Source organism: Protopterus annectens, chromosome 9.part0, assembly GCF_019279795.1.
Source record: "Protopterus annectens isolate FY-2018-M chromosome 9.part0, PAN1.0, whole genome shotgun sequence".
In the NCBI taxonomy this organism is placed as follows: Eukaryota; Metazoa; Chordata; order Ceratodontiformes; family Protopteridae; genus Protopterus; species Protopterus annectens.
The window spans coordinates 1,864,870,180-1,864,882,550 of record NC_056743.1 but is presented as its reverse complement, the minus strand read 5'-3'; the positions used below and the strand labels follow the sequence as shown (position 1 = coordinate 1,864,882,550).

The window sequence follows — 12,371 nt, the reverse complement described above, 5'->3', positions numbered from 1 at the left end:
ATGTGTACTACTCCTATTCATTTCAAAGCTCCTAATACTAACCCTAACCCTAACCCTAGCCCTAACCCTAACACTGCTACTGCCGATAACCCTAAACCTAACCCTAATCACCATGCTCAAATGTAATTTTTCTAACCCTGTCACTGCCCCTAACCCTAACACTGCCACTGCTCCAACCCTAAATCTAACTCTAACACTAACCCTAACACTAACCACCCTTCTCAAATGTAGTACTCCTTAACCTGTCAAAGCCCCTAACCATAACCATAACCCTAACCCTATCCCTAGCCCTAATCCTAACCACCACACTAAAGTGTAATACTCCTAAACCTGTCACTGCCCCTAAGCCTAAGCCTAACTCTAACTCTTCCCATAACCATCCTACTCAAGTGTACTATGCCTAAGTCTGTCACTGTCCCTAACACTAACCCAAACCACCATACTCAAGTGTACTACTCCTAACCCTGTCATTGCCCCTAAACCTAACCCTAACCCTTAACCATAGCACTAACCACCATACAACTCATAAACCTGTTATTGTCCCAACCCTAACCCTAATCCCTAATTCTAACCTTAACCCTAACCTTAACCACTCCTAACTCTGCTATTACGACTAAACCTAACCTGCACCTCTTAGCCTGCAGAAATTGAAAATATGAACCAAGATTACTGAAATGTAGGAACATCCAGCTAAAAATCTGAGCACCATATTAACATAATATTTGAAAACCAAATAGCACATAACTCTTCTCACTACAAGTTTGAATGTGAGATACAACTCATAAACACAAGTTTAAAAAACTAACTATGAAAAAAATGATGGCAAATATAAATATGCACATGATCAGAGTGATAGAGTAAAACCTGTAGACTTTAATGAACTGTATTACAAAATTCTACAACATAAGGTTATTTATTCTTGCTTCAGAAAAAGGGAAATGTAATATGCTTGTCCTCTTACTTTAAATTAATGTTTCCACTAGTATGTTTGTCATGTAGTGTAGTTTTCTGTGTCTGAGACAGTTTCAAAAAATCACATGTGATGAAGAGGATTCATAAAAATTTGTGGCAGTGTAAATCAAGCCTGAAAATATATTCATATCTCCAACAAGAGGGATATTCTGTAGAGGAGTAAATCATGCCCGAAAATAGAAACGTTCCTCTAAAATAGGGAAATTTGAAAGGTGTGCTCCAATCCTGAATGTTACTGAAACGTTATTTAAAAAAGAAAGATTAAATGGTCACTGACAGTCTTGTCTTATCTTACTGAAGCTGCCGACTACAGCTCTGTTAGTGCCTAATTAAATGCAGATGTTTGGCAGATGTGCATTTTTTAGTGCCTTTTAGAAAACAAAGTCTGGTTAGTGCACATAAACTCTGGAAATTATTAACCTTTTCAGTAGTAGATTGTGCAGAATTGAATAAAGTAACTTATCTATATAACAGACGAAACATAAAACAATACTGTACAGCTTGCAGGGTTTACTGTCTTCAAGTTTCTTTTCAATACAGCATAAAAGGTTTTCTCCAGTAAGCAGCTCTGACAGATCTCTCAAGAAATCAGATTACATCTCACATATATACATTCTTATGAAAGCAGTCTTTTGGGAACTGTCAAAGTCATTGCTTTGGTATTGGAGTCTTTCCTGTTTAAAAATGTTTCTGTGTGAAGATGCATTCTTTTGATGATGCCATGCAGTCTGTTAAGCTCCTTTGTGTTCTTGTTTCAAGGTGAATTACATGACAGTTCAGTTTGCCTCCAACTCTGTTCCTTTTTTGCACCTGCATCTCAGAATTCCTTATCAGTATTTTTCTCAAGCTGTATTAGACTGAAAATTCATTGTACATGAATGCTGTTTATTTATTTATTTGTTTTTTTTTTTTCTTTGCTTCTCACCTAAGAACAGTTTAACCCTTCTTTAGCAAACAGAAATGTATGCATCTAACTGACTATATTATTCCTACATATATTATAGCAAAAGAGGTGTATATGCATCTAACTAGCAAATAGAAATACATGTTTTTATAAATTTCTAAATATATATCTAACAATTCCCTCGGTTTCATTTTTTTATTAAAAATGCAAAACCAGTGTACATTGGTATATACTCTTTGGTTAATTGTTATTATTGCTTTCTAGAAACACATTGGGAAACAAAACCTTTAGTTTTTCTTTTGATGCAGCAAGTTAACACAGTTTAATGGTCAACACAATGATAATGATTATTATTACAACTGGATGAATTATTTAATTTAACAACTTTTTTCTTTTGAAGACCCTTCTGTAAAAAATGTTTTACCAGTTATGAACTGTATTTTGCAATTGCTGAATATGACTCTATACAGTGATGCTCTATACAATAATTTATTGACAATGCTTGTGGATTTTAATGCAAAGGCATTGCAGTCCTGTCTTTTGGAATAAACATATATGTTATAAATGTCAAGCTTTGACTTGTTACTATAAATACAAATGGACTGAGGAGGAATGTATGTGAACAGTTTAAAAATTTTAAATTGTCTATTTACACTGATAGAAAACATGCCTCAGGATTCAATAAAGGGATTCCTCTGTGCCAGAATAGTGCAGCAGCTTCTGCATGGAATATGGCTGTTGAGCAATTCAGTAAACAAGGTTGGGGTGTGCATGAGTCTGCTAGCACTATTCTGGCATGGACACAACAGCCTAATGCTAATTACCTCATTTGCTGGTGAAAACCATGCAAATGAGGTGAATTAGTGATTCAGTAAGCAGGCAGGCATCTGTGCCAGAACAGTGTCCTTTGCAAAAAATATTTGGTTACTGACCATGTAAATTTCTGCAAAAATCAAAATGGGGTCATTGCAGCTCAAAGTAAAGCATGCATTACAATCATTAGGCATACCAATGGCCAAAAATATGGCCATTGGCATGGAAAAGATTTGGAAAATTATAAAACTCAAAGTTTATTTTTTTGCCTTTTAAGCATAGTGCAGTGACGCACAAATGAAATTATGCCGAAAATTAAAAAAAAAAATGTGAAGACAATTTTAAGTGAAATCTGCATTTTGCCATTATAGTGAGAAGCATGCAGAATCAAAACAATAACAGATAACACTGGTTGCTAAGGGTAAAGGCTCTGGTGTAGTGGTGTAACAAGGGACTAAGTAGGGTTGTTACCTTTCATTGTGACTAAAACTGGAGTAAAGCCACACCCCTCATGTCACCAGTAACCCTGCCCACCCCACCCCTCTCCCGCCTACATTCTGCACATTTTGTGATGTCATGATGACATCTCTCGGTGGGGAATGCCCTCTTTTTTCAGTCCTGCTGCCTGCTTTTGGCTGATTTACTATGGTTTTCTGTAAAAAAAGCATAGTAAATCAGCCGATTTACAAACTCCGATAGTCTCTTTCCTTTTAAAAGAAAGTGAAAAAAATACACTGCATGCCTGTACACATTTGTACTTGATGCTCTTTGACACTAAAGATTTACTTGTATAGTTACTAATTAGGACTATACTTTTGATAACACCTCTCAGTTCATACTTCCTGACATAACCTGTGGGTTATCTACTATATAATATGACTGCCACAACCCTGCTCCTCTGTCTGACCAACTGTCTTACTCAAATGATGACATTCATTTCATTAACATTGTTTATGACTGCAAAATGTTAACAAATGTTTGTATTTTTGAATCTCATGGTACGTGTATATACTGTCTCCTTTGTCTGTAAATTTGTAATACAATGTGTGTTCTTATGGTGTACTGCATCCTGGGCCGAAACTGAAAATGGTCAACGTTTGATCAGTGTTGTACCCCAGTTAAAAGAAAAAAATAAGATCCAGTCTACATATTCACAGCAGCAATATCGTTAGAATTCAGACTGCAACAAAGAAAGCAAAAATTGGAAATTCTCTTTTAGTAGGGCCAACTCGGGATCAGTAGAGCAGACCACTGCCACAAAGTTTCTAGGAACTTTAAGAACTAGGTAAGTGATACATGATCAAAAATTAAAGTAAGAAAACATTCATAAGGAGGTTAAAGCACAACTGTTTATACCATAAACGTGTGTATATGTGAATGCCTACCCAATCTTAGTCTCGAACAGTCATTGAGTAAGAGTATAGAAAGGAACACTGACCTATCACTGTCTGTGCATTTCAGCCTCCAGATCATTTATTTGATGCTGACAATTTGAATAATGTAATATGCACATCCCTGTTTGATAACATCGCTCTTATACCATTTTCCGTAGATGAAAGTTTTTAAGCAGCAGGCCCCTCTTGCCTCTTTATGGAACTGCTAGCTTAAAATTTGCACGCAATTAGGTTTCCACGCTGGTGGTGTTGTAAGCACGCACACATGATTTTCGTAACTTAAAGGAGAAGATGGCGCTAATACCACAATCAACCTGCTGCTGCAGATGTAAAAGTGGGAGGGCGCTCACTCTCACGGCATCGGTGGCACAAAACACGGACTTCACGTGTCTGGTTTTGAATGATATTTGTTAACTGGACAATTTGTCAGAAAACCGGACAGTCCGGTCAAATACTGGACAGCTGGCAACCCTAGGACTAAGGCAGTGGGGTATGCAAATGAACAAAATTTACTGAATCACAAAATGGGAGACTATTGTCTGGCTGCATCTAACCATGTATGAGCTATAAGGCAGTGGTGTAAACAAGAGAAGGGTGTGTGTCATGCTTGGTGTAAGCACATTGGAGCTTCCTGGCTTCCATTTGAGCTTAGCTTAGCTAAGCACAGCTAAGCAAGGTGGTGTGTCTGAGGCTGTATGTATTTAGTTATTCCATGAAATGAGGAGCATGTTCGCATCCAGGGGAGGGCCATTTCTGCTTAAAAGTGTTTACTTTAGCTAAAAAGGTTTGCATGGCACACACTGGCTCTTAAACAAAACAAAAAAAAAAATCAGGAAATAGCAGTTAACATTTGGGAAATGGGTTTGCGCGGCACACCACAGGGCTTAAAAATGGGTGGAAATGGGAAGGGAAAAAAACGGAAATGGCAGGATAAAAGCAATCAAGTACAAATAATATAGCTGGCAGGTGGAATGTATCCTAGTCAGCCAATCATACAGACAGCATCTGCAGCACAATAGTATAAAATGTGCAGCCACCTTTCAGCCTGTTTTTTTCACACAAACTCTGCACCATTGGTGTGGGTGAATTTTAACCAACAAAATGTTAGGGGCTGCTGTTGCTTTGATATATCAGTATGTGATAGAGGCTGAGGACAGTGAGGAGGATAATGCTGACAACCGCCCCAGACTGAGGAGGAGGAGAAGAGTGTTCAGACCCACGGTAACCTACCAGGGGCTACATGATCTGGAGATAACAGAGTGCTACAGGGTGGACAGGGACATACTTCAGCAACTCATCGAGCTGTGCCGGCCTCACTTCAGATTCAGAGCCAACAGGATACCAAGGTATGTGTAGCCTTAACAATACTAGCTACAGGTACTTTCCGAAGACCTACTGGGGACATCACGGGGGGTCTCACAGGCATCTGCATCCAGGGTACTTCACGAGTTCCTGGATGCCATGCTACCACGTGTCGGTGAGCATGTTTACTTCCCCAGCACCCGTGAGGAGAGGACCAGCAATATGCGCCTCTTCCACCATGTAGCAGACTACCTGGAGGTACTGGGTGCCATAGACTGCATGCACATCCACATCAAAGCACCATCTGTTGAACAGGGTAGGGTCTACATAAACTGTAAGGGCTTTCACACCATCAACTGTCAGGTCATGTGCAATGCCTGGGGCAATATCATTAATGTGTGTGCTGGCAACCTTGGAAGCTATCATGACTCCCACATGTGGCATTCCTCACAGCTGTACCAGGGATTTGCTAGGGTACATCCCATATGGCCATCTGTTGGGAGATGCTGGCTATGCACTGGAGCCGTGGATGACGACACCCATCAAAAATGCACACACACCCACCAAATAATGCCATAATGAGGCACATGCAGAAACCAAGATCATTATATAGCATGTGTCTGGGATGCTCAAGTCACGGTTCCACTGCTCTGATATATCTGGTGGAGTCCTGCAGTGCTCTCCAGCCACATGTGCACATGTGTTCATAGTATGTGCCATGCTACACAATATGATCCTGCAAAACCAGCAGAAGCAAGAACAGCACAGGGAAGGGCCACACAGCCCCCCACCATTGCCAAGGTCCCCACAGGCACAGAGGGACTCAGAGGAGGAACCCCCTGAGACAGCTCCTGTAGGCAGATGGAGGCATGCCCAGTATACCCTGGCCTTGGCAAAGAGGCAATGCATAGCACAGACACTGACACTGTAAGGACCCAGGGACTGACACCTCTCTCAGACTCGCATACACAGTAAAATGGATGCCACACCCATCACACTCCCTGTACCTTACCATGTATAGGCAGTGTACTGCATGCATCAGACATAGGCAGCCCTCAAGCACCGTCCTCACAACTGCTGCATGCACAAGGTAAGTCAGTGTTCTCAACAATAAATGAATGGATTAGTATGCTCTGGAAGCATATCTATTGTAGTGCTGCATCCATGCAAGCGAATGGGGTGGCCTACTGGGATAGCAGCAGACAACTGACAGCTGTGTGGGACACCAGGAAATGTTTGCCCAATACTGGCTTCCCCACACTATGCAGTTGTCCCAAGTGACAAATTCCACTGCAGTATATGTGGGGGGCCAACTAACTGGGGGGGGGTCATAGGTCACAGGCATGGATGTCAGTGTGGGGATCCCATACTCACCCCTCAGCCTCACTCAGCAAGTCAGCAGTAGAAAAACATAAGGAAATGTCTGGCAAAGGCCCACAAATGATGGAATACCCCTACAGACTCACACAGTGATAGCACAGCATATCTTGCAGTTGCAGTAAGGCTCTGAAGGGTAAGAAGTCTGAAACTCAAATGTATGCCATTACAATCTGATCTGTGGTCTTTAGTGATATGCCTCTAGTCTCCAAGACAGGGCACACTACTATGCTAAATGGAACCAAAATTTAAAGCAAATATTAGCACACTCTGTGCAAATTGTACAGTTGACAGGTGTGCCCCCCACACCCATATTCACATAGAAATGCAGTAACGTGTATGTTTGCAAGGAAATAGCATCAGAGCACACATTGCCAGGACTGCCCCATCATCATGATAACTTGATTCATGTCCACAATATGCATGGGTAATGAGCTATGTATATGTGTGGTTAATACTATCAGGATGTGGCCAGCACTTACTCCCGGCTGTTGTGTCATAGTGGCCCAGGTACAATGCTGTCTTTGACAGGGCCATGTTCCAAGAACTGCAGTGCCAACTATTCTGTATGTCAGCTACACCTAGAGTAGGAGTTGTACACACTGTCCAGATCTCAATATCTGTTAATGAAGGAAAGCTGTACATATCATGGACAGTGGGCAACACATATGGACAGTACACAACTTGGACTAACCTACACAGTACCTACCATACCTCTCAACTGTACAGACCTATTGCAGAATGTCCAGAGGTTTGTATCATAATTATGGTATGTATAACATGAAATAGCGGTTGTCTGGCAATTCATTGGCAAATCACGTAAGACTAAGGTCAGAAAATAATGGCAGATTGTAGTATCAAACTCCATACTCTGTAGAAACATGCATGCTAATGCAAAACCTGTTATTGAATCACCTTTCTAGGTTTGCAAGGCCAATAGTTAAAAATGGTCCCTATATTTAGGCCTCTGTCCCCTAATTACTTATGGCTTGTCCAGATGTCTGGTTCTCAGAAGTTGAGAAGTATGGTGCCTAGTAGGACAGCATGTATCTGAAGGTCAGTGTACTGCCAGTGTATAAAAGGCTGCAACCTTTCTGTGTCAGCACAGCACATGTCAGTGTGTCCAGCCATACCCCTGGAATGACACAGGTTGTCACAGAAGAACACAAGTATGCGTTGTATATCTGTTCTGCTTGTCCTAACATTGCATTTGCCTGCCAACTATTTGCAAAACAAGAAAGGGGCATGTCAAAACAGCAATGGCAGACAGTGGGGAAGCAGATGTCAAACCCATAAGAACAAACAAGCAATTAACAAACCGGTCTCCCAACTGTCTATGTTTGGCAGAACATTATTAACACCCTGTCCCCATGCATGGACCTTTGTCTGAATGTCATAGGTCATCTGTCCAGATGTCAGTCTGTGATGGATGATATGGCAGCTAGGCCCACATGTAGCATCATAATAACATATAGAAGCACAAACAATCTAAGGCCACAGTAAATGAAGTGGTGCAATGATGGACACTCTGCTAAATAGGTACACACAGAGGTGTGAAGTCCATAACCCTGTGTGCAATGTAATAGCATGTACCCCACCCACATCAGAATTACAAATACATAACAGTAGCCAATGTGGCCAAAGCCTGTGACTGGGCTACAGAAGGACAAAGAGACACACATGAGGGGAAGGAGAACCACTGGCCAGACCAATGGAGATTGTACACACCAGAGCAGATTGTGCAGTAACATAGGTGCAATGCAGTGTAAGGAGCCAGTAAACATCACCTGAAAATACACAACACACACCCATGTAAGTGGAGGTCTGCAACAAAAAAACCCCCCTCAAACAATGAACATCTCCGAGGCAAAATCACATGAGAACTCCACAAATCTACACACCACAGGCCATGTAGACTCCACACACCAAGGTTTTGCAAACACTGAGGCCTTACCACAAACCCCAAATACCTACCCTACACAGACAGGCTAACAGCACTGTCCTTCTACCCAGTTCCATACAGACTCTGCTGAAGTGACCGCTATCTGGCATACAAAGTAATCCAGACCCCACCTTGATGGGACTGTTGCACATCTGGAACTCAAGGCCCACTCCATCAACCCATAGGTGCAGCATCAACCTGGGCTGTGATATCAGTATGGCTTGTTGGTATGACAGATATGTGTACCACATATTTCCCCATCTGTGGAATACACTCCCTGTCAACAGCAAACCAAGTGTATCAATACCCCTAGTGATGTGCTCCCTGAATAAGTGCATGGGAACCACAAAATACAGTCCTGTGATCCCACCTGTGTCTCTGGTGGACAGGGGCTCTGTGTGCTGACATGTTGCAACATGGGCTATACTCTCATCTGCATGAGTTATAAGGGCTTCAGTGCCAATACCCTACTAATATCATATCAACCTATCAACCTATACACAACTGTCTGCCAGTGGTTCACTACATTACTCTGTACTGCTCTGCCACTAACATACCTAGAAGTCACAGTGCTATGTGGAATATACTATACATATACTGGACATTTCTGCACAGTAGAATGCACTCTGTACCCACACCCATACCTCTCATCCTCTGACAGCAAGACATCTGGACAAGGTCATAAATAAAAGTGGGACAAAGTCATAATGATAGGCATGTGTTGTAAATATTGCCCTTAAAAACAAATACTTTTAGTGCTGGTACTTACAGGCTGTATGAACATTGTAGCTTGGTTTATCCCCACTCCACTTGCCCTGCGGGCTTGCTCCTTGCTTCACCCTGCCCCCTATTCCCACCCACCCCAGTACAGCTACATTTATACTACCATAGCCACTCCCTACCTTTTCCCCTCCCAAATAGCTACTCACACATCATCAAGGGATCCTCCGCTCCTTAACCTAATTTCTCCTTTCCCTTTAAATCTTATCCTGGCAAATCCATGTGCCCTAATATGGCTAAGTCCCCTGCTATGTTATCATCACTAAATGCACCACTATTATCCCTGCTACCACTTATGCTTACTTTTTATTTCCTCACTGCCTACGAAAGCCAATACTACCTTGGATTCCACTTCCCAAAATGTCACACTACCACCCCAGATTTCTCAGATGGAACAACCCTTATTAATGCCTCCTGCACATCTAAGCTTTCATCCCCCCCTAACTTATCACCCTGTTAAGGCCTTAAACTATTAAATAAGTTCTTAAATCTAATAACTAGACTACACTATAACTTCATAGTAGATGGTAGATGGTGACATTCATCCCAGCCCTGGCCCATCTTCACCTGGAAAAAATAGCTCCTGTGCCACTAGTCCTGCTAATGAACTATTCCTTAGCAGATCCACCAACTCTCTCTCTTCTCCTTCCAACTAAATATTAAAAGCATAAACAATAAAGTTCATAACTTGCATGCCCTTCTAGCAGTCCACTGCCCCAATATAATGTGGCTCACAGAAACTTGGCTAAGACCTTTTATAGAGGATAACAAGATACTACCACCAGGATATAATATGCATCAATTAGACTGTACTGCAAAGAAGGGGAGTTGGATAACATTTCTTTACAAAAACACATTGCATGTTACCAGAGACTCCATACAAACACCCCTATTCAATAATGCAGAAATCCTCACTACAAAGTTACAGTTTAATACAAACAAAAGCATATTTATTATCTGTGTATGCATTCCCCCATGCAATAACATAGGCACTCTAGAATACATTCTCCATTGGATAGCCACTACCTACCCCCAGAAAAACATAATTCTTGGAGACTTTAACATTGAATAGTACACCTGCTTAGCTGAATCCCTGTCATCCATATAAATCTCTTTGGCTTCAAACAAATAGTTACTCCCACTAAGATTAATAAACCCAGTAACTGAGAAAGTGTCATGGATTGGATACTTATTAACAGTCACCCCCATTTGTATAAATTGGGCATCCTCCCTGATGACTTTAGTGATCACTCTCTAACTTTTGTTATTAAGCATAAGGCAGAGAACCCACACCAGACCAAATACAAAACTATTATAAATAATAAAAACTACAGCCCTATTAACTTCCAAAATGAACTTAGCTCAGTCAACTGGTCAATCCTAAAATGTCTGCCACTAGAAGAGGCTGTAGCATACTTTAATGCCCAATTCCTGACCATTCTTAACTCTCATGCTCCTGCTTGTACCATTAGAACTAAATCTAACACTGCATCCTAGCTTTCTAAGGAAACCAAATCAAAAATCAAACTTAGGAATAATGCCTGGCACAACTGGCATACAACTAAAGAACCCTGAGACCACCTGAGTTACTTAACAGCTTAGAAATTAAACAAACAATCCAATCAACTTGACAAAAAACTGCTACAATAACCTCCTACAAAAAAAAAAATCCCCAAAAGTTCTGGGCAGGCATAAATCGAATTCTTCATCAAGGGCAATCTGCCACTCCATCCCCATCTAATGCCACCCAAAAATCTCCTGAGAATATTGCTAATACCTTTAAGATTTTTTTTCATGGAAACAATCCAGTCCCTAGCCAAAAAACTTACTACCACAGGTACTAACACTATGTTAACCACCACTCCAATGGAGAATATCTAACCCTCCTTCAACTTCCAATCAGTTTCTACTGTCCTTATTAGATCCATAATCAAAAAATTAAAACCAACCACCCTATTGGCAGACCTCATCCCAGCAGAGTACTTACAAAAAAGGTGCAGATGCCATAGCTTACCACACTGACATCCTGATCAATAGGACCCTAATGGAGGGTACTATCCCATCCATCTGGAAAGTATCCCATGTCATCCCACTCCACAAAGGTGGAAGTTCAACAGAGCTATCCAATTATAGGCCCATGGCCATTCTTTCACCTCTAGCCTAAATGATGGAGAAGTGTGCCCATAAGTAGCTTATGCACTATATCACCCAGAACAATTTGCTGGCCAGCTCCCAGCACAGCTTTAGGCAACATCACAGCACCTCCTCTGCCCTTCTTTCTTTCACCAATGTTATTCACCAAAACCTGAACAAGAGCAAGCTATCCTCAGCCCTCTTTCTTGACCTATCAAAGGCCTCTGATATGGTCAACCACCAATTCCTTATCCAAATACTGAAAGTCATTTCTCTGTATAACCATGCAATTCAACGGTTCCTATCCTATCTAAGTGGTAGAAAACAGGCTGTTTTACAGCAAGATAAACTATCCACCCTGTTATCTCTCACCCTTGGAGTCCCTCAGGGCTCTATCTTAGGTCCACAACTCTTTTCTATTTTCATAAACAACCTCCACACTGCCATCCTGAAGCAACCTGTATCCAATGCACTGATGATTTGCCTCTGATCTGTATGACGTACTCCCTGTCTAATTTATACACCTGAACCCAAAATTCATTTTACACAGTTGAAAACTGGCTCTCTAATCACCACCTGCTTCTGAACACCAACAAAATTAAATTACTTCTCTTCACCCCAACTAGTAGATCCACCCCTCTCTCCTTCTGTATAACATTTAACAGTGGCTTCTCTATCACCCCTGACACTCATACCAAGCTCTTAGGGGTAATAGATGATAATAATCTCAAATTTCATTTTGCACATCAACAAA

The 12,371-nt window shown here is 41.3% G+C and overlaps 1 protein-coding gene across 1 annotated transcript in view; it reads right to left on the bottom strand.

The window, feature by feature from the left end:
- Nucleotides 1-12,371, bottom strand: part of LOC122810810 (tyrosine-protein phosphatase non-receptor type substrate 1-like) — a 172,598-nt gene that overhangs the window by 37,799 nt on the left and 122,428 nt on the right. The gene's annotated exons all lie outside the window — the stretch shown is intronic.